This window comes from Triturus cristatus, chromosome 1_2, assembly GCF_964204655.1.
Source record: "Triturus cristatus chromosome 1_2, aTriCri1.1, whole genome shotgun sequence".
NCBI lineage: Eukaryota > Metazoa > Chordata > Amphibia > Caudata > Salamandridae > Triturus > Triturus cristatus.
The window spans coordinates 383,546,428-383,566,860 of NC_140580.1; positions in this window are offsets into that span (position 1 = coordinate 383,546,428).

Sequence of the window (20,433 nt, forward strand, 5' to 3'; positions counted from 1 at the left end):
TCCTGCGGGACCGCTGAGCAATTAGATCAGGCACCACAGTACCTTGAGTCCCCCACTGGGTCTCCTCAACAAAAACTGCCCCACGTTGCAGCTGCCAGTGCTTGCGGCGCAGCTGTGCAAGGAAACCGACACTGGCACTACTGTGCCCCCTGGACCCTCACCGGGGCCCTAAAAACACTGTGCCCCATGTTGGAGTGGCCCACTCTCCTGCGGGACTGCTCAGGAAGCCTGGGAACATCAACAGGGTACATAGTAAAACCCACTCACCGGGGCTGCTCAGGACTCCTCTTGCTGCTCTCCGGGCAGGTCTTCTGGTACCGTCACTCCAGTGAGCCCACAAAGCTCTGGCTGCCTCTAGACTGCACACGGGGCTCCCCTAACCACATGGGAGCACCTGCCTCGACTTCGGTGCAGTGCTGCCTGTCTCCCTTTGCCCGGTCCCCCTTCCTGGGACCAGGACTTAGGCGGAAACCCTGTGACACTCTGGATGGCTTCCCCAAGGCAGGGGAAAGTGGAAATGGAGCCCGCGAGGCTCCGATCAGCTGCCTCAGCAGGCCCCACCCACAGTCAGGCGTGGGTGCCTGTCTTCCGTTTTTGTTGCTCCTCTCGGTGGTTTGGGACGCGGCAGTGATTTCTCTGCCAAAATGCAGGGTGGGCACCTGCGAACAGCTGCAATATATGGGGTGGGCACCCGCTGGCAACAAATAAGCGTAAATGCAGGGTGAGCATCCGCTAGAGCACCCAAAAGCGGGGTGGGCACCCGCTGAGCTCAGAAAAATGCGGGGTAGGCTCCCGCTCAATTCCCACGTCGGGTCACAGCTCAGGGCTGCAAGTTAAAAGTAGAAGCACTCCTCTAGGAGCTAGGTCCTGGGTAAAGGTCAGGGGGCACAAGGCTGGGCTCAGGCAGGCCAGCACACAGGGCCCTTCAGTAGGGAGGCAGTCCCTCATGGCAGTCCCTCCTGGAGCCCAGCAGCAGCAGCCCCCAATGTCATAGGAACAACAACCTTCATAGTACATTTTCCTTTGCAGTACAGGGCTTCAGGAGAACCAGATGCAACTGATTCAGGGGGATTTGGAGCACTCTGTTGACAGGGCTCCTCTTCTCCATTGTTAGGTGGGGGCTCATCATCAGACACACCACAGGGGGGCGGAGCCAGCTTTCACTAGGGCAGGCACAATCCTGTTCAGGGACCAGGGACTTCTCCTCCCACCTTCCAAATGCATATGTCCCATTCAGCCTAGTGCTAACTCACCCTGCCCCTCCTGGAGCCACACACACCTCACCAGCCCCTGTCACCCAAAAGCCAGACATGCAATTCACATCAGGCAGGCAGACACGTAGCACACAGAAATGCCAACTTCTAAAAGTGGCATTTCTAAAATAGTTATAATAAATCTGCAAACACCATTGCGTAGCATTTATTATTACTATTTCAAACATACCAAACTTGACCACGCTGCTCCTCTCATATCAGGAATTACCACTGAAACACTTATCAGGGAATCCCCAATGCATTACTATGGGAGGGCAGCCCCACAGTAGTGAGAAATCAAAATGGCTGTTTGTCACTACCAGGACATGTCACACACTTAAGGTACATGTTCTATCTTTTACCTACAATGCACCCTGCCCATAGAGCTAGCTAGGGCCTACCTTAGGGGTAACTGACATGTAGTAAAAGGGGGGTCACAGACATGGCACACACTTTAGATGCCACATCACAGCGGCAGTAACACTGCGCCCACAGGCCCTGCAATGGCAGAGACCTGAGATAGGTTTGAAAGGCTACTTTGGTGGGTGGCGCTACCAGCGATGCAAACCCACCAGTAGCATTTAATTTACCAGCCCTAGGTATATGGGATACCGCTTTACAAGGGACTGACAGGTAAATTAAATGGGCCAAACAGGTGTAGACCAACCTTACCATATTTAACACAGAGAGCACACACACTTTACACTGGACAGCAGTGCTAAAATGCCCAGAGTCCTAAAACCCCAAAACCATGTCAGAAAAAAGGCTAGGAGAAATGCAAAAAGTTTCCGGATGACCCTGAAAAAAGGACCAAGTCCAACAGCCATCAATCATGAACTCCTTCACCAAATGCCCCTTTTAAGGCTCTGTATCGCATGCTAAAAGTTCAGCTAAAACATGTAGTTAGAATATCCAAGTACATTCTATGTTACCAAGTAACATTATCACAATACACCTCTCTAATTTAGGGGCTAATCACGATGCCGTAGGAAACGGTCAGGGCTGTTCCTACGGCATCGTAATCTCCTGTTTGGATTAATTTCCGACCGACCCATTTTGATGGAGTCGGTCGGAAATGAATCCAATCTGGATTTACGAATGAATTACGACAGGCTCGGCGAGCCCGTCTGCCATTCGGAAAGCCTCCTGTAATCCCATGGGTGGCTCTTTCTGCCCGAGGGATTACAATGTCAGATTCCAACAGCCTTTCTTTGCCGGCCTTTCCAGCATAGAAACGCTGTGGGAAGTCAGCTTTGGGTGCAACCTACAGGGCCCTCATGGGTGCAAGGCCTCCGGATAGTGGCCGAGGGGGCACCTATGATGCCCCCATGTTGATCCCTGCACCCGGTGACAAGCACCTTAAGGTGCCTGCCATGGGGTACAGGGATGAGCTACAACTCAGCTCTTTACAATGAGAGCATGCATTCCAGTCGGAATGCATGCTCCCATTGTACAGAATAGGAGTGAGACTGTTCAGTGTTCAATCATATCCTACTTCAGGTTTGGGATCGCCGACAGGATGTCAGTCGGTCCCAGTTGCAGATTGATGTCGGACAGACTCAGGTCCATCTGACATCGAAATAGGCCCCTTAATGTTACATTTTTTGCATCTACATCCGCTATCTACATCACCCACTGTTACTAGAGGATTTTCATTGGTTTGACAGAAACGAAAAGAAAACACTTCAATCTTCAAACCTCCTGGTTGTAATCAATCTCTTCTTCACTCTGCAATATTCATCGCCTCTCTGCTTTTTTTCAATTTACTTTGGTCTTTCGTCTCCCACCACATCACCAGTATACTTTTGACGCATACAGTACCATCATCCACTTCCATATAACTCCTACCACTCCTTTGTATCTTTATCAGTTCTGATTATTTTAACTCATTCCTAAGTCTAATTTATTCAGCCTCATTACAAATCACGCACATTTGCGTGCAGCCATCTTCATTAGAAGTAGTGCACCTTAGACGCAGCTGCATGGGAGTCTACACAGGCGGATATTTGACATAGTGCAGTCATCTCAAAAGGAGGCAATCCAGAAGCATAGGCTAACAGGTTAGCTGCCTGATCAAGACTTTGAGAGACAGTTTAACACCCTTTAAATAAACAGAGTACTTAAGACTGTCGACTTGACAGACATCAGTAGGCACACTTGTCGACAAACTGTTGGTCCACCCATCCCTAAATCAGGTGGGAGGACCGAGAGTTTGACCGAGAGGGTGCACTGTTACAATGGAGTACCCTCTCCCAAAAACTCTAAATTAGCCCCTAAATTATGCTAGTTAAATCTTAACTTCAAAGTAGACATCACTCTGCACCTCCTTAACCCAACTTCTGAGGGAACTGCACAAGCATGCAAACAGAAATACCCCTGGAGCATAACTGTAGAAGCCTGACTGCAGAGTAAGAGCTAAAAAAAACATGTACTCAATTCTACTGACGTCTCAAACAATTGAATAAACACATGTAGAAATAAACACACACACACACATGCACACACACAGCCCCACCTCTAAACACATCTTCAAGAAGGAAGGATGGAGCTATAGACTAAATAAACAGCCTGCCATTATATTTGGCCTAAGTGGTCCCTGGTAATGCTGGTGAGTGGCATGTTCAAACCTAAGAGCTGCTTCCACGAGAGAAACCACTGTGATTAAATGCAGGTCTGCTCGCCGGTCCTTTTAATCAGGGATATTGAATTTCCCATTATTGCCAAAGTGAGCCTGTGTCTGATTTAGTGATATTTTCAGAGAGGCAATAACTTGCCACAGTTTTCCGTGACAAAAACGAAAGATCAGTAACACATTCACCTGTCTATCTGTGGTTGGTTTACAATAGTTCAATTACAAGAATTTGAGGCCTTTCAGTAATAGCTGCATAGTCTGTTAAAGATGCCAAGCTAGTCTGTTTTAATAAAAAGCAGAAGGGACAAGTTGGGATGGGAATGTACATTACATGGTAAACAGGCATGCCCCCCCCCCCCCCGCCCGTATCAAATTGGTATCCTGACTTTTATTTTGGCCATGTCGTCATGCTAATCTAGTGTGTACGCAGACCCTAGCCTGCCCCTGGCAATGAATAGTCTAGAACCTGGTCTGTGACCCGGAAGAGTTCTCCAAGCATTCCCTCATAGAGGGTATTGAACTGCGAACAATGCCCTAGGTGTATCACATAGATCAGCGGTGGCAACGTACTGGGTTCTTTTAATCATTAGTATGACCAGTCCTTTTTCTCTGTGTCAAGGAGAACCAAGCATGTTGGCTCTTTTTTGGTGAAATTCCATTTTAATGTGAAACCTAGAACATTGAGCTGATATTCTAGGAACGCATATGTGCCAGGTGCCATTAAAGCGTAGCACATCTATGGAAGTAGGTATCTTTGTGTTGTGTTAGTCTGAGTACTGTGGCCAGTGGGATCCATTTTGAATGGCCCTGGTTTAGCATATGACAGCATGCAGTGTGAGGACAATGTCTCCCAGAAAACTACACTTGAAATCCTGTTCTGAAACTCCTGTCCAAAAGTATTGTATTTAAAAATTGGGATCCAAACAATCATTCTTTATTCCAGATCCAAGTTATGATGGAAGGGAGTGCCCTGCAGCGTACTCGAAAGACTGCTGTGTGACCATGGCTCGTGTCAGCGTTACAACTGATCTCCCAGATGTGAGTTTCTGCCTAGCATCTACTCTTTCATCCTTAAATCGTGAACTCCCTCAGACTTAGTGTTTCATTGCATTTGGGGCTGAAAGAAGACCGAGAGACATGCTGCCAGGGCGCTCAAGGCATCCTGCTCTTCTGCTTCAGACATGCTATCCTCCTGCACCCAAGTCCCTCTGTGCTTTGTTGTCTCTGACTGGCAATCAGGACATTTGGTGTCCCAGGGGGGAAAAGGCCCCTAAAGCAGAACAGCCCAGAAGAAAACAGGTTGGTTGGCCAATCCCTACTATTGTGCCTGACCTCTGCTTTAGAATGTCACCACAAAGGAATGCATAGCAAGCAGACTCTCCCAGATATTTTAAGCATGCCTATTTCAAAATGCAAAACCCTTATTACCTCGTTCCTATTAGTTTAAGGCAGTATATGAATGAGTATGCGTAAACTGCAGTGCAGCGATTATGTGCTGCAAAAACTAAATTATGTGCTGCAAAATTTCCATTTGTGTGGCAAATAAATGTGCTAATCTATGCAGCAATATCCTGGGAGGTCTGAAATACTATAAAAAAAAATGTATGGATTTTCCATCGACGTGACCCATAGTATACACTGTTACTTTGGTCCTGGTTTCATCTGAAATTCGACCCGCTGCATGGGCTGTACACTTATTTTGTAGGCATTGTCACTGTTGCTGGACATACAGCACATTTTGACCATTGTTTCTGTATCTTTGGCTACACCTGACAACCAGAATAAGTCTTTGATCCTTCTTTTAGTTCTGTTTTGACCAATGTGCCTCGAAGTGCAGCCTCAATGATTTTCTTTTTCACGCTCTTAGGACGAATCAACTTATTGCCTTTTCAAATGCCCCATTTATCTACTCTCAACTCTTGCTTGATTCAACTGCATCGTTTGTATCATTTGTCACATCCAGGTGACCAATCTCTGATCCAGCTACTGAAAGTTCTCATCATCTTCTACAACTTGCCTCCATAGCTCTCCAGAGAATGCTTCATCACCTACGTACACACTTGCTGCCCATCAATTATCCTCTTCCTGTTCTACACTTTCACTATCATTTGTTCCCACATTTGTCCTGATCTTTGACAGGGACTCAGCCACATCTTTGTTTTTCCAGCCACGTAATGTAATATAAATTTAAACTCCTCAAGATTTGATGTCCATTTTTCAATTCTCAGCAAACTAACCAAGACCCTTTAGTGTTCAAAAGATGTATTAAAGGTTTAGGGTCCAAGCAAACCCTGAAAGGCAAACCACACAAATATGTTCTTAAAAGTTTGTTAGCTTAATATAGAGCCAGCGCTTCTCAATTACTGCATCTCAGTTTCACTTAGGGTGTTCGATGCATGTGCTATTACAACTTATTGCCCATTTACTACTTGACTTAATGCTGCCCACAAACCGTAAGCACCGTGATGGCCGTGATCTTACACTTCAAATCAAGCAACCAAAGTGGGGCTGCTTTTGTAATATCTTTTTTCATATGGTCAAATATGTACTCTTTATTCACACTTCACATTTATTCTTAAAGTTATACGTACACATGTATAACCATGTATTTGATGTGCACATTATATGCTTACTTAAATTAGCCTAGCTACAGGCATCAGTTGAAATGCATTTTGCTTTGCCAGCATGCTTTCTTTTTTCCGAGCAGGTTTATTATCACGGTTTTGATAGCTAGAGAAAGGCTTATTGTCTGTAGTAGGCTGCAGATAGAGAGGCATGGAGGTAAAACTTGGCAGTGAAAGTAGCGAAACAATGGTTGAAAGAGGCCTTCTGTTCATCATGTACCAGGATGGCAAGATGTTCAAGGCTGAGAGCTGCAGTCTTAGTTTGACACCTTGAGAGAATGGAGCGATGTTGCAGATACACTAAATGCCCCAGTCGCCGGCTGCCTGCCGCACAATGGCACGCAGACCAATCACAGCGCTGCATCGCAGCGTTGTGATTGGTTTAGGGGAGCCAATCACAGCGCTGCATTGCAGTGTTGTGATTGGCTCAGGGAAACCTGGCTGCTTCCTGTTCAGCGGACGAGAGACAGTGTGGGACAGAGCGGCAAGGACGTAAGTGAATTTTTCTTTTTTTTACAATTATACCTACTTACCCCCCCTCAAACACCAACCCAGATCTGTGCTGGCCACTACTACACCTTGGGTCTTATATTTTATTTAAACCTCGAAGTAGACTGTGTCCACTCCTACATCTGAATAACTGTTCATCTCAACATTTCATTTTCAGGAATAGATCACTTGGAGTGTATAGTTACGCGTGAATAGCCCTGAGCAGTCATCTGTGTGACGAAATACGTGTCAGCTGTGGCTGTGTATTGTAACAACGCTTACTTTACATGCTGAATACTTCATGTCAATACAATAAACAGAATTGGACTATACTTACTGGAATCCTCCCTTTTATGGAATTGATACATGCTCAATTGGACTTCGTCATGAGTGCTTTGCTATCTACTTATGCTTGGTTTGATTGGCCCCTGGTTGTGTGAAATGAGATAAGGATGATTCTAAATCTCCTGTTACTTTTAAATTGGTGCTATCACAGTTAGAGTTACCAGAAATTCCATTTAGACTTTGAGAGGTACAGATCTCTCCGCTTTCCCAATTCTTGCAAGTGTGAAGCTCTATGGTAAACACCTTTTTTCCTTTTGCTAAGACTTCTATTGAAGTCTGATCATACTGACACATTCTATGCTCCCGAACAGAGACTTTTAATAGATAACCCTATAATCGACCTATGTTGAGAAGAGAGAAGACCTCGACGGGCCCTCGAGGCAAGATGGCGACCGCTACTCTAGCGGTGTGAACTGCCTACCGTCTCGCTCCCAGAGCTTTTGACCCGATGAGAGTTGATACCGACGGATGAGCAGCTGACCACCCGATTTTTTTCGTTGGTTATCGACGCGAGGCATGAAGCAGTGTGTAGTATCGCCGGCACGATCCTGCTGTCTCCGTTTGAATTTTTGATTCTGCTTAGTGCCATTGGCTCCACCTCTGTGTTCCGGAGTTTTCCTTTGTGGATTTTGGCTCGACTTTCCGCCTGCTGACCTAACTCTGCCTCGCAGCACTAGGATTGTCTGCATTTGTTCCTGCTGCTGTTTATGTGGCCTCTCATCATCCGTTTACCTCGGTTGCGTGATTTCACCCGGCATCTCTCGGTCTGTTGGGCAAGACAGTTAGCGCTCTGCTCCGCATACACCATGCCGCCGAAAGCCTCTAATCAGCCGGTGAAGTCTCTTAATACACGCAGCGGCAAGAACAAGAACAAGACTACTCAAAATGCCGGGACAGAGGAGTTGGAGGCTAGTAATCGAAGCTCTGCTACACCTGGTGAGTCCATATCTCTATCACCATTTTTGTTGGCAAAAAAAGGAAGTGTGGGAAAGGCTCCTAATCAAACTGTCCCTGCATTATTCAATAAACAAGCTGCTAAAAACGCTACAAACTCGAGCGTAATGGTACAGTCTCCTTCCATAGCACCTGTGGATATCTCCTCAAACTCTGTTTTTGATCCTATTCAAGTGCCATCAGGTTCTCCCGATTCCGTGTGTGCCGTTGGATCACTATCGCATAGCACTCTGGGAGTTGTAGTTCCAATCAAGCCTGTACCCTCACTGATTAATATTGTTGGAGATGAGGAGGCTCTGAATCTTAATATTACTACAAATGCTCAGACTATCTCTCGGACTACATCTGCTCAGCCTCTACCAGCGTCTATCGAAACTTTGTCTCATGAATCTATCCTGGAGTCTACTGAAATTTTTTTTTCTATGTCAGACCTCACATCTGATGAAAGTATGGATAAGGATTGGGCTGATTATCCAGAAAATAGCACCTCGGGCGAGGAGACAGGTGCTAGTGAGTCCTCACCCGTCTCTAGTGTCACAGTGAAGAAGCATAAGTCCAGGGCCAAGAGAACACCTCCAATTCGGAATAAGTCTAATGACACAGGAGACTCTTTATCTATTCAAGTTAAACCTCCAAGTGATTTTTTTATTCGTGAAGAGCCGGAGCCGGAGCCTGAGTCCGATCTTTGCCCGGAAATAACTCTTTCTGTGATATATCAAACTATGCTAGCTCATCGGTCAGATACTAAGATGGAGATTGCTCGTACACAAGGCACATGTCAAAAAGTTAAAAACGCCGTCCGTCGCATCTCCAAAATCTGTACTGACATGACGGCCAGAGTTCTTGAAGCTGAAACCAGGATATCTTCTCTTGAAGATGAAGTTGCTATACAAAAAAAAGAGCTCGCAGTCGTCAAAGCACAACGGGATGACGTCAGCTTCAAGCTTGCCGAGATCGAAAATCAATCTCGGAGAAATAACCTACGTGTGCTTGGGGTTCCTGAGAATTTAGGTGGTTCAGACATTCGAAAATTCATTTGTGATCTCTTTTCGGAGGCATTCCCCGAACTTACATCTTGGAATTGGCCTCTGATTATTGAACGTGCTCATCGTTTTCCGTTTCAAATCAAATCCAGACCAAAAGAAGGAGACTATCCGAGAGCTATTCTGGAGAGATTTAATAACTTCCTGGCAAGAGAGGCTATCTCTGATCTCGCCAGACCAGACAAAAAACGCTCCGCTAAGGGCTGTTGTTTTTTTGTTCGGCCGGATTTTTGTCAGTCCACTGTCACTAAGCGTTGGCAATTAAGACAATTAATGGCTGGTTTTCAAGAAAAAGGTGCTACGGTTTACTTACAAAATCCAGCCAAACTCAAAGTCATTTTCAAAAATCAAACCAGATTTTTTGTTTCTGAAATTATTGCAAAAGACTATCTTGACTCTCTTTGATTAATGTCTACTTTCAAAAGTATGACTTTCAAATATTAGAGTTTTGCTCTAGTAATTTTGGGCTGACTTCCCCGGCTGGTTTAAACTCATCTCTGAATTGTAATTCTCTCCCCTCCTTTTTTCTTTTTTTTTCTCTTTTCGGGTCATTTGGGAGCGGGGCAGGAGGGCACTCACTGACCCCAGGGATTGGCTATCCCTGTGCCTCATATGGTGGGTGGGGGTGGGGGTGGGGGGTGGTGTCGGGGTGAGGGGAAGGTTCTAGGGGTGGGTTTGGGGGGGGGTGGCGGTGGTGGTGGTGGTGGTGGGGGTGTAATTCAACTTCAGTCCAATTTGAGCAAATCACAATGAAAATGTTCTGCTGCTCGCAAGCTATTGTATGTTTCTCAGATTGTTTTTTTAATGCCTCAAAATTAGGGACAATAATTATCTTCTTTGTCAACCCGGCTCGAATTCAATTATACTCAGAGCTTTGCTCGATAAAGTCTAGCCTCCTAATCTTTTCCTTATGCTTTAAATTCTAATGGATAAGATAATTAATATCTGTACTTTTAATGTTAATGGTCTCAATGATGTGAAAAAGCGCGGCATCTTGTCCAAAATGATTCACCTGCTCCAAATAGATATACTCTGTCTCCAAGAGACGCATCTATCATGGGAGAAAAGAGACTTGCTAAAGAGCCTAGGGCTGGAACTTGTAGTGTCATCTAGGCAGACTGGTATCAAACGGGGTGTTGCCATACTCATGCGTAGGAATCTTGGTATATCAATTAAGACTGCTGCTGACAAATGGGGCCGTTGGGCCATGGCAGAACTCTTAATTTCTCAGAACAGGTTTTTGATCTATTCAGTTTATGGCCCTAACCTCGACGATTCTGAGCTTTTTAATTATCTCAATCACGAACTCGCCCTGTGCAGTTTGCCTATTATTTTCTGTGGGGATTTAAACATTCATATTGACGCTGCCCTCAACATTAGACAAAATTTAAAGTATAAAGGTTTAAAGCCACGGTCCTTCAAGGCTCTACGATCTTTGGTCTTAGACAATGCTTTATCTGATGCTTGGCACACTCTCCATCCAGATGAGTATGGCTATACCTTCTTTTCTGCTCCCCACAAGAAACATGTTCGGATTGATTATTTTTTTTTATCTCAGTTCTTTTTGGGGAAAATTGCGGTAGAAATTCTACCTAGGCTGTTGTCGGATCACAATCCCCTCTGTTTAAAATTTAGTATCCCATCAACCGAACAAGGGTACAGATCAATCTGGACCTTTCAACGGAATTTACTCTTACAACCAGATTATTTCCAATTTATGTCTAAAGTCATCCGGGATTTTTTTGAATTTAATAATCATTCAGCCTCAGTCCCAGTAGTTTGGGACACATTTAAATCTGTGGTACGGGGAGAGACACTAAAATATTCTAATTTTCAATCAAAGGAAAAGCGTAACAAATTCAAAAGGGATTGTGACATGGTTTTATCTGCAGAGACTCGGCTAGCTGAATGTATTAAACTTAATCGTGACATAGAGGAATCCCAATTGGATCTATCAATTAAACGTAGCTTTGTTTATACTCATATTGCTGATCAAGTAGCTCTACTCCATAATCAACATCGCATTGAAAGCTACGAACTGAGTGAACAAACGGGGAAAATCTTAGCAATCAGACTACGTCAAAAAGCTACTGTAAATGAGATTCTCAAAATTCAAGATCTTCATGGAGTTTTTAAAACCTCTAAAGAAGACATACTTGCCGCTTTCAATGAATTTTACCAATTGCTTTATCACCAATCGGATAGTGTTCCGGATCTCGATATAAAACAATATCTTGAAAAGATCCAAATTACAGGAATGTCACTAGAACATGCGGAGTGCCTCAGCACCCCAGTCACTTGGGACGAGATTGAACTCGCTATTGCTGGCCTGGCGACTGGGAAAGCTATGGGCCCTGACTCCATTCCTCTAGAATTTTACCGAGTATTTAGAGGTATCTTAAAACCAGAATTAATGAAGATTTTTTCTTCAGCCTTCGCTGGTAATCCACCTCCTTCATGGTCCATTGCAACCATTGTAATTTTCTTAAAAAAAGGTAAGAATAGCGAAGAATTAGGCTCATATCGTCCTATCTCCCTGATTCCCACCGATAGTAAAATTTATTCAAAGATATTAGCTAACAGATTGAATTCATTCATGCCTACTCTCGTCTCTATTAGACAACATGGTTTTATTTTGACGAGAGACACTACAGATCACGTTAAAAAAATAATTGCCTTATTAGACTGGGCTCAGACATCTGAATCTCCTGTTGCGGTGGCCCTGTTGGACGCAGAAAAAGCGTTCAACAGGGTCTCCTGGGAGTTTCTCTGGTCTACCATGCTCTGGATGGGCTTCCCTATTTCATATATTAATGCCGTCAAAGCCCTTTATGTCCAGCCTAAAGCTACCATCAGATTAACCAACTCTGTCTCGAAGGGCTTTCCGATAACAAGAGGGACTAGACAAGGTTGTCCTTGTTCTCCCTTGTTGTTCGCCCTTTATCTAGAACCATATCTCCGTAACTTATCCCTCGCGACAGATATTATACCTGTCAAAATTAATACCCATTCATTTAAAACCTTTGCCTATGCAGACGATGTCGCCATCACCACCGTCGATATTGGCCGTGCATTACCAAAAATTATATCTCTGGCAGAAGAATTCGGCTCGCTATCTGGCTACAAATTAAATGTCGCCAAAACCCAATTGATCCATTCTGGCTTCGGTCGACCTAAAGAAATGGTCTTCAATTTAGAAGCCCAATATCTGGGAATAACGATTTCATCCAAAGTGGATGATATTGTACACTTAAATATTGAGCCCGTCTTGAATTCATCTAATAAAACCTTAGAGAGACTCAGTAATCTCCATTTCTCTCTTTTTGGCCGCGTTAATATCATTAAAATGTTAATTTTACCAAAATGTTTGTATTTATTTCGCACCATACCGCTTTTGTTTCAGGCACACTATTTCACAAGAATTGATAGAATGATATCTAGATTCTTGTGGGGGTATCATCGCTCTCGCCGCGCGTTAAAATTGTGTTTTTTGCCAAGGCTGAAAGGGGGGTGGGGTGTACCTAATTTTCATCTGTACTATTGGGTCATTTGTTTAAGATCTATGAGGGTACTCCTCTTCACGGACACTATTACCGAGGAATCTATTTATCCTTCTGTTTATGAATTACTTTTAGGTAAGGCCGCCCCACAATGCTTAGTCAAAGTCATTGAACCCAGCTACTACAAAAAGACCAAATTTAAGATTATTTTAGCTTGTTTTACAATTTGGCGACAATTTAGGAATACAATTTTACGCTTAGCTGAAATCACTCATTATTTTCCAATTATTAATAACACAGCCCTGCCTCTGATATTTCATGATCAAATTATCAGAATTTGGTTTCTCTCTGGAATACAGACTCTAGGTGATCTATATGAAAAAGCTCAATTTCTCTCATTTTCGGTTCTTCGAGCTAAATATTGCTTACCACAGCATCACTTCTTCAAGTATCTCCAGATTCGTAGCTTTTTAGAATCAAAAGGACTTCTCATTAACTCATCTATGCATCGTCATAAGATCTTAGAAACTATTAAGAAAACAAAAAAAATAGGCACAATTTATCAAAAGATCATTAATCACTCCGAAGATGATTTACTCTCTGTAGAGAGTAAATGGCAAAGGAGGCTAGATATACTAAAGGTCGATATAGGTAGATCCATCGAAATATCCATGAAGGTACTTTTCAATGGATCCCTTCAAAGCCAGCATTATATGTCTGTCTTCGATCTTTATTATTCCCCGGCTAAGCTCGCCAAGTGGAAGGTCAGCGGCGATTCTAGATGCAATCGCTGTAAGGAGGTGGATGCGGACTCTATCCATATGTTTTTCAAATGCGAAAAATTACTTCGTTATATCACAGATATAGAATTTTTTATTAATAATAATCTACGGATTCTCGTAAAACTTTCTCCTGAGTTGGTAATTTTTGGTGTTCAAGTAGATCAACTTGGGAAAAGACCTTTCCCTGAAGATGCATTTTTGTTCATCTGCATGTCCGTTTTCCGTTTTTGTATCACTTCTCGATGGATTGACAAGGAACCTCCGACCTTTCATCATTGGCAATGCAAGCTAATCTCTATTTATCATTTAGAATTGGCTATGTATAAACTTAAGGGGATAAGGAAAAAAAAACAAGGTCTGAAAATCTGGGTCCCAGTCACTAAATGGATCTGAGGGATCTACTCCATTTCTTTTATGTGCCTTTTTTTTTTTTTTTTTTTTTCTTCTTCTAAATTCATTTATATCATGCTTGCTTGTTTGTTTCACTGCTCATTGCCCGACTGTTTGTTGTAAATAAAAACTGTAAATAAATAAAAAAAAAAAAAAAAAGAGAAGAGAGAAGACAAGTTTCTCTATGGAACAACCTGTTTGCTTTGATTTGTGTCTATACAATTTTGGCTATCGCAATTCGCTATGTTATTTTATTGCGCCTTAACCAACTGAGATATTTCAGTTTACCTATTGTATTGCTGCATTTATTGAACTTACTTTTGGTTTGCATTGATACTGGATTGATTGGAAATCCAAAATAAAACTGTCTAATCTTTATTCGATTTGAAAACAAATCATAAAAGCATATAGATAACAGTACATTCAATCAAATCTATCAGAAGATAAATGATTATTATTCTTACTCGGCATACAACAAATAACCATAATAGGTACATTACATAAAACAATTGCTCAAACCGCAAAAACAAACTATAAGAGGGTTGCCGCGTGCATGATTAAAACTATTTTTATGTGCAATTGATATTCCTCCTGGATCATTACCTATAAATACCAATCCTTCCCCCTATAATGAACGTTAGAAAAAGTTGAAGCTAGAGGCATGAATGATCTATTACGACCATTGGCCCTAGATTATACGAGGGCATGGCCAAAATGCTTCTGGACTTCAGTCCCCCTTCGTCGTTCTTAGCTTTAAAGCAGCTCTTAAAATGTTGGACACGCAAAAAAGTGTAAAAACATCTGACGACAATTTTAAAAATAATAAAGCTATTTGTGCCTGCCTAAATCTAGCTTTTCTTAACAGGCCCTTCAAGAACATTTTTCTAGGAAAGGCGTAATACGGGCACAGAAGAACTAGATGCAGGGTATCCTGTGGAGACCTATTGTCGCAGCCACAGGGCCCTCTCTCATCTGGGTTCATAATAAAACCTGCCGGCACCGCCAATAAATGATGAAAACAATTTAATCTGAAATACATGATTAAAAATCTGTCATGTGCGCTCGTCAGTAGTGTTAAATATGTTTCTATACCCTGGGTTGTTTTAACTAAGATGTGATCTCTCACAGTGTGTTTAGGGAGTTCAGTGGCTTCATGTTGCGCCGTGGTAAACTTCATATACAAATCTTTAATAACAGCCTTGTCCTGAGTTATTATTTTGTTCAGTTTAGTAAATAAGTCTGCATGCCCTAAATTAGAAAAAGAATCCCTGACATATTTCATCCAGGGAATTTTCAACCCGTGATCTAGTGAAAGAGAATCCTGGATTACCAGCCTTGTCAGACCCGCCTCTGCATTTGTCCAAACCTTCAGCCAGCATAGGAGGGGCTTAACAGCGACCTAGTCAGAAATGTAATTGATCCCCAATTCTTCATTCACACTAAATGCCGAGGTAATATGAGGGACCTTTAGTAGACTTCTCAGATATCTATTCTCTTCCCTTTGCAGGTTATTAACCTTTGCAAATCCCCACATCTCACTTCCATATAAAACCTTTAAGCGGCAGATTGAATTATATAACTTTAAAATCATGCCTGGAGTCCAACATCCCAACCTTCTTGCAAAGCTTGTAATGGAACCTGTGGATCTATTCATGGCCAATCACTTCTCCGCCAGTAAATGTTTATGGGCTCATTTATGAGCCCCTGCGTCACTTTTGCGTCACCGGTGTGTCACAAAAAGTGACGCACCGGTGGCGTAAAACATGTGCCATGTTGCGCCATATTTACGAAGGGACACATCTAGGTAGATGCGTCACTTCGTAAACCCCTGCGCTACATTATACCTGCACCAGGTATGATGTATGCAGGGTGGGCGTACCCCCGCAAGAAAGGGTCGTAGGAGTGGCGCAGCGAAATCTATGAGATTTCGTTGTGCCACTTCTAGGACGCCAATGCATCAAAACCTTACGCCTGCCTCATGACAGGCATAAGGGTGACGCAGGCCCTTTCACATGGGGCTTGCCCCATGGAAAAGGAACATTGCTGGAGTTGCGTGAGGGTTCGACACAACTCCAGCAATGCGCCACTTTTTGCGCCGACAGATATGTCAGTTAAACTGACGTATCTGTCCTTCCTTGCGACATGATGCGTCATATTATATATGATGCATCATTGGTGTCGCAAGGAGGGCGCACTGAGAAGTGACGCATCGCTGCTTTCATGCAGCGATGCATCACTTCTCATAAATGAGGCCCTTAAAATTTAGATGGCCATCAAAAAACATGCCCAAATAAGCAAAAGCTGGAACTTTGCCTAGGTTGTGAGAGACTATGGTGTAATTTTAGGATTTACTTGGCTTCTACCCCATTTCCATTACATACGATTTTGAAAGATTGGGAGACATGTCCAGGTTTTCCATAAACTTCACAAATCCATTAATTAAAAGCTGCAGGCCATTTGGGATGCGGGCGGAGAGCACCGCGTCGTCTGCGTAAAGCAGGACCGGAACTGCTCTTGCACCTATTCTCGGCGGATCTGCTTTAATGGCGCTCAAGGTGGAATCTAGGCCGTTAATATAGAAAGTAAACAGAAACGGTGCTAATATGCATCCTTGTCTGACCCCACTTATGCATTTAAAAAAAGTCTGTTACCTTCCCCTCCTGTGTGTTTCTGACAGCAGCTGTAGTGTTAGTGATTGAAGAATATTTATTATTACCGGGTCCACCTCAAGTTCATCCATGATTACCCACAGTTTGCGACGATTCACACAGTCAAAGGCAGCAGTGAGGTCCATAAAGGCTAAGTATAACGCCCCTGGCTTGGCTACTGTGGATTTTGCAGTGATCAGATACAAGTTAAGGCATTGGTCTATGGTGGACTTCCCTGGGCGGAACCCATATTGGGCATCTGTAATAATGTGATTGTCCTCTGCCCAGTCCATCAGCCTGTTCAGGATCACCAGCCCCAAGACCTTCGCTGAAACATCTATCAAGGATATGGGGCGATAACAGTGTGGACTATTACTGTCCCCTTTCTTTAAGATTGGCACAATGATGGCAGAGGACCAAGATGTTGGCATTACTGAAGTTATAGCGGCATTTAGTACCCTGGTTAAGAGTGGGGCCCAGACCTCCGTGTTACTGCGACAGAGGTCTGGTGGGATCCCATCTGGTCCCGATGCCTTATTCCTCATCAGGCCCTCAATTCCTAGACTCACTTTGTCCAAGGAGAGGGTCACAAGATTGGTATTTGATATTGATATTGGAGTCTGTAGCTCGTTCCGGCTATACGAGTGATTATACAATCCCTGGAAGTGTAGCTGCCATTGGTCAGGGCGAATGTTGTTACTTAGTCCCGGCTTGTTCGAGTCCGTGAAGCATGAGTTATTAATCACTCTCCAAAAGCGGGCAGAGTCTTTCAATTCCACCGCGTCGATGAGCTCCTCCCAGACTGTGCGCTGGAGTTGGCCCTTTCGTCCCTTAACTGCTTGCTTATAACTTAAAAGGCAAGCCGCCACCCGCTCCCTATCCCTTGGAGTCTGCTTAAGTGCTGCTTTTAACTTTCTTAAAGCCTCCGAGCATTGATTATCAAACCAACTGGGAGCGCCCCCACTGGGCACATGTGTTGTGGGCTGCAGCAAGCTATCCACCAGATTTGCAATATTCCTAAAGGCCTCTATTACCTCTGCCCCTTCCACGCCTAAATCTAAGCATTTCAGTATTTCCTGGGAGCCCCTGTCAAATAAGGAAATATTAAAAGCGACGGTGTCTATCTTTGCCCATCTCAGCCTTCTGCCTTGGTCCGTCACCACAATCGAGGAGAGCCCCCTGCTTGGGTATTTAATGCTGGTGGCTGGGACTGGCCAGCAAGCACTAAAGTGTGTGGGTTATGATACCTGAATGCGCTGTGTTGAATGTTAAAATTGGATACATCTCATTTCAGTGATGGGGAAACAAAAATATAATCAATAAACGAGCGACAACCTCTCCCTTTGAATGGAGGGTGAGCCGGCCTGCCCTTATTATTAGCAATCATATCCAACGTGTGGGTTAACCCATGGGTGTATAAGAGACCAGTCAGTTCCCACCCCGCCTCCGTGTGCTCCAGATGTGGTCCCATGCTTAGTGGGCAGCATGACCAGTCTCCCTGCGCCACCCTCAAGTATGGGCACAAATGGCAGTTAAAATCATCTACTAAAATAAGTTGTGATTGGGCCAACCCTTTCTCCCGTGTATGCACCAGCCATGTGTTTAGTTCTTGGAGACTGCTGAAACCTTGCGCGTTTGAAATTCCATTATAAAAATGTATTAACATTGCCCTAAAGATGTTATTCGAGAATTGTAATCCCTGGGCAACATTTGAGTCATATGCCAAATTCTTCCAACTGTCCTGTATTTTCAGATCTATGAACATATTCAGGCCCCCCTTCTGCTCTGCCTGAAACTGATCTGACTGCTGGGCAGAGGAAGATTTTGTAACCTTCAATGAATAAATGATTGCCTGTCTCCCAGGTTTCCTTTAGGCAAATTATGCAGAACTCCCTTATGCAGGTGAGCCACTGCTCGTCCCCAAGTTTACTCCACAATCCTGCTATGTTCCACGAGATAATTTTTATGTCTCCCCCACTGCTCATTGCAGCAGAATCAGAAAACCCGATACTACTCTGCAGAGTAGCAGGTCTAGCTATTTGAGATGTCCACGAAGTGCCTTACTCCCTGCGATCCAATTGGGGCTTGTGATGTTATCCTTGTATGGAGGTCCTCGCTCCTCTCCACTAAGTCCGTATTAGCCAAGAGAGTATCACTGAATCTCTCCCCTCCCTCCCTGTGGTTTAGTCAACCAATATCATTAAAGTCCATCAGAGGCGCAAATGTGTTGGTTACCCCACGGGCCTACCACCCCACCCAGGTACCTGCTCTTGTCCTACGTAACCTTGTGTGAAATTAAAACCTGGCGATGGTCTATAAAAGAAGCCCAGAGGGAGAGGTTTGATACCAGGGTTTACAGCAAATAGCCCAGCTGAGTGCAAGAGTATCGCTAATTCAGGGTATCTAAGCGTAACAATTACGCAATCTCCTGGGAAAGCTTTCCTCGAATTACCAATCCAGGAGGTCCTCCTGGCCATAAGAATGTGCCGATGCTCTTGAATATAAAAATGTGGGTACTTGCACATTCAGTGCGCCACTTTGTTAATTAACTGCACAGTGAACTCCTCTTGTGTGTCATTGTTCCCTGGCACTCCTGTCATAACCACTGTATAAGATCTATTACTGGCGGCTCGCTGCTGCTGGGGGCAACTAACCTATATTCCCTTCTTGATTGGCTTTGAGATGCGCTAACCTCCCTTGGTACCTTTTGACGATTCTCTGGTTGCACCTTCTCAGGCCCTGCCTCCGCTGCCCTTGTTTCCCTTGCTCCCTGGGCCCTGGACTGAGCATTGGGGCGTGTTACTACAGGATTGAGTTGCGGGGTATAATTTACCGTGTCAGCCCGGCTATCTGTTTGATGCTCAGAACCCATTAATAGTAATGAAGTTGTAATACCTGGGGCTGGGCCTCCCGCCTGCAGCGCCCTCTGTGCCACAAGTGTTACTGATGAAACCGGTAATGGAGGAACAGGACAATTACATCGACAAACCCCTGTGGTAGATGAATTTGGTGGGGCACAATTTAACTGGTCAAACAGTGAAAGTTTCTCCTCGATTGCCCGCAATTGACATGATAAGGGATCCAATAAGACAGACACCAATGTCTTGAGCCTTCTCCAATGATCATTATTACAGTCAGAAGTCTAGACTAGAGAGTGTACCCTGCAACATGGCATTCTGTGATGGCCCTTGTCTGCCTTCCGGGGCCATGTGTTCTTTAATGGGCAACTTAGGGGGAGGCAGCTTTGGTCTGGGCTTTTGGGGTGACTCGATTAGTCCGTTTTGTTGGCAGTTCTTTATTTAAAGTCCGTCCTGCCGCGCTGCCCCATGGGCTAGCCCTTAGGTGCTTTTTGAATCTGGTGGTAACCTCTCTGGAAGTGGGATTTAATACTGTGAGTGCTCCACTAGAGGCCGGAGGTGCAAGAGGCACAGCGGGCAGGACCTCTGGGGATCGGTGCGCCACCGGCACTATCGGCGCTCGACTCCCTGCCAGGACCAGCTCCGATAAGATAGAGTTAGTTAGATCAGTTGATTCGGCGTCAGCATCAATCAGTTCTAATGCTGTATCCGCTGACCTCCCCCAGGTCTGTCCTTAATTGTTTGGTCGTCATATGAACACCCAGCAGCTGATTGGGTGGCTGCGGGGGAACTAGCCCTACTTATGCCACCCAATGAAGATCTTTTATCTATCCCAAGAGTGTCCAAAGAGAGTCTTTTTTCCGTTAGCTCTATCTCATGTGTCAGCACCGATTCCGCCTGTGTTAGAAAGGCATC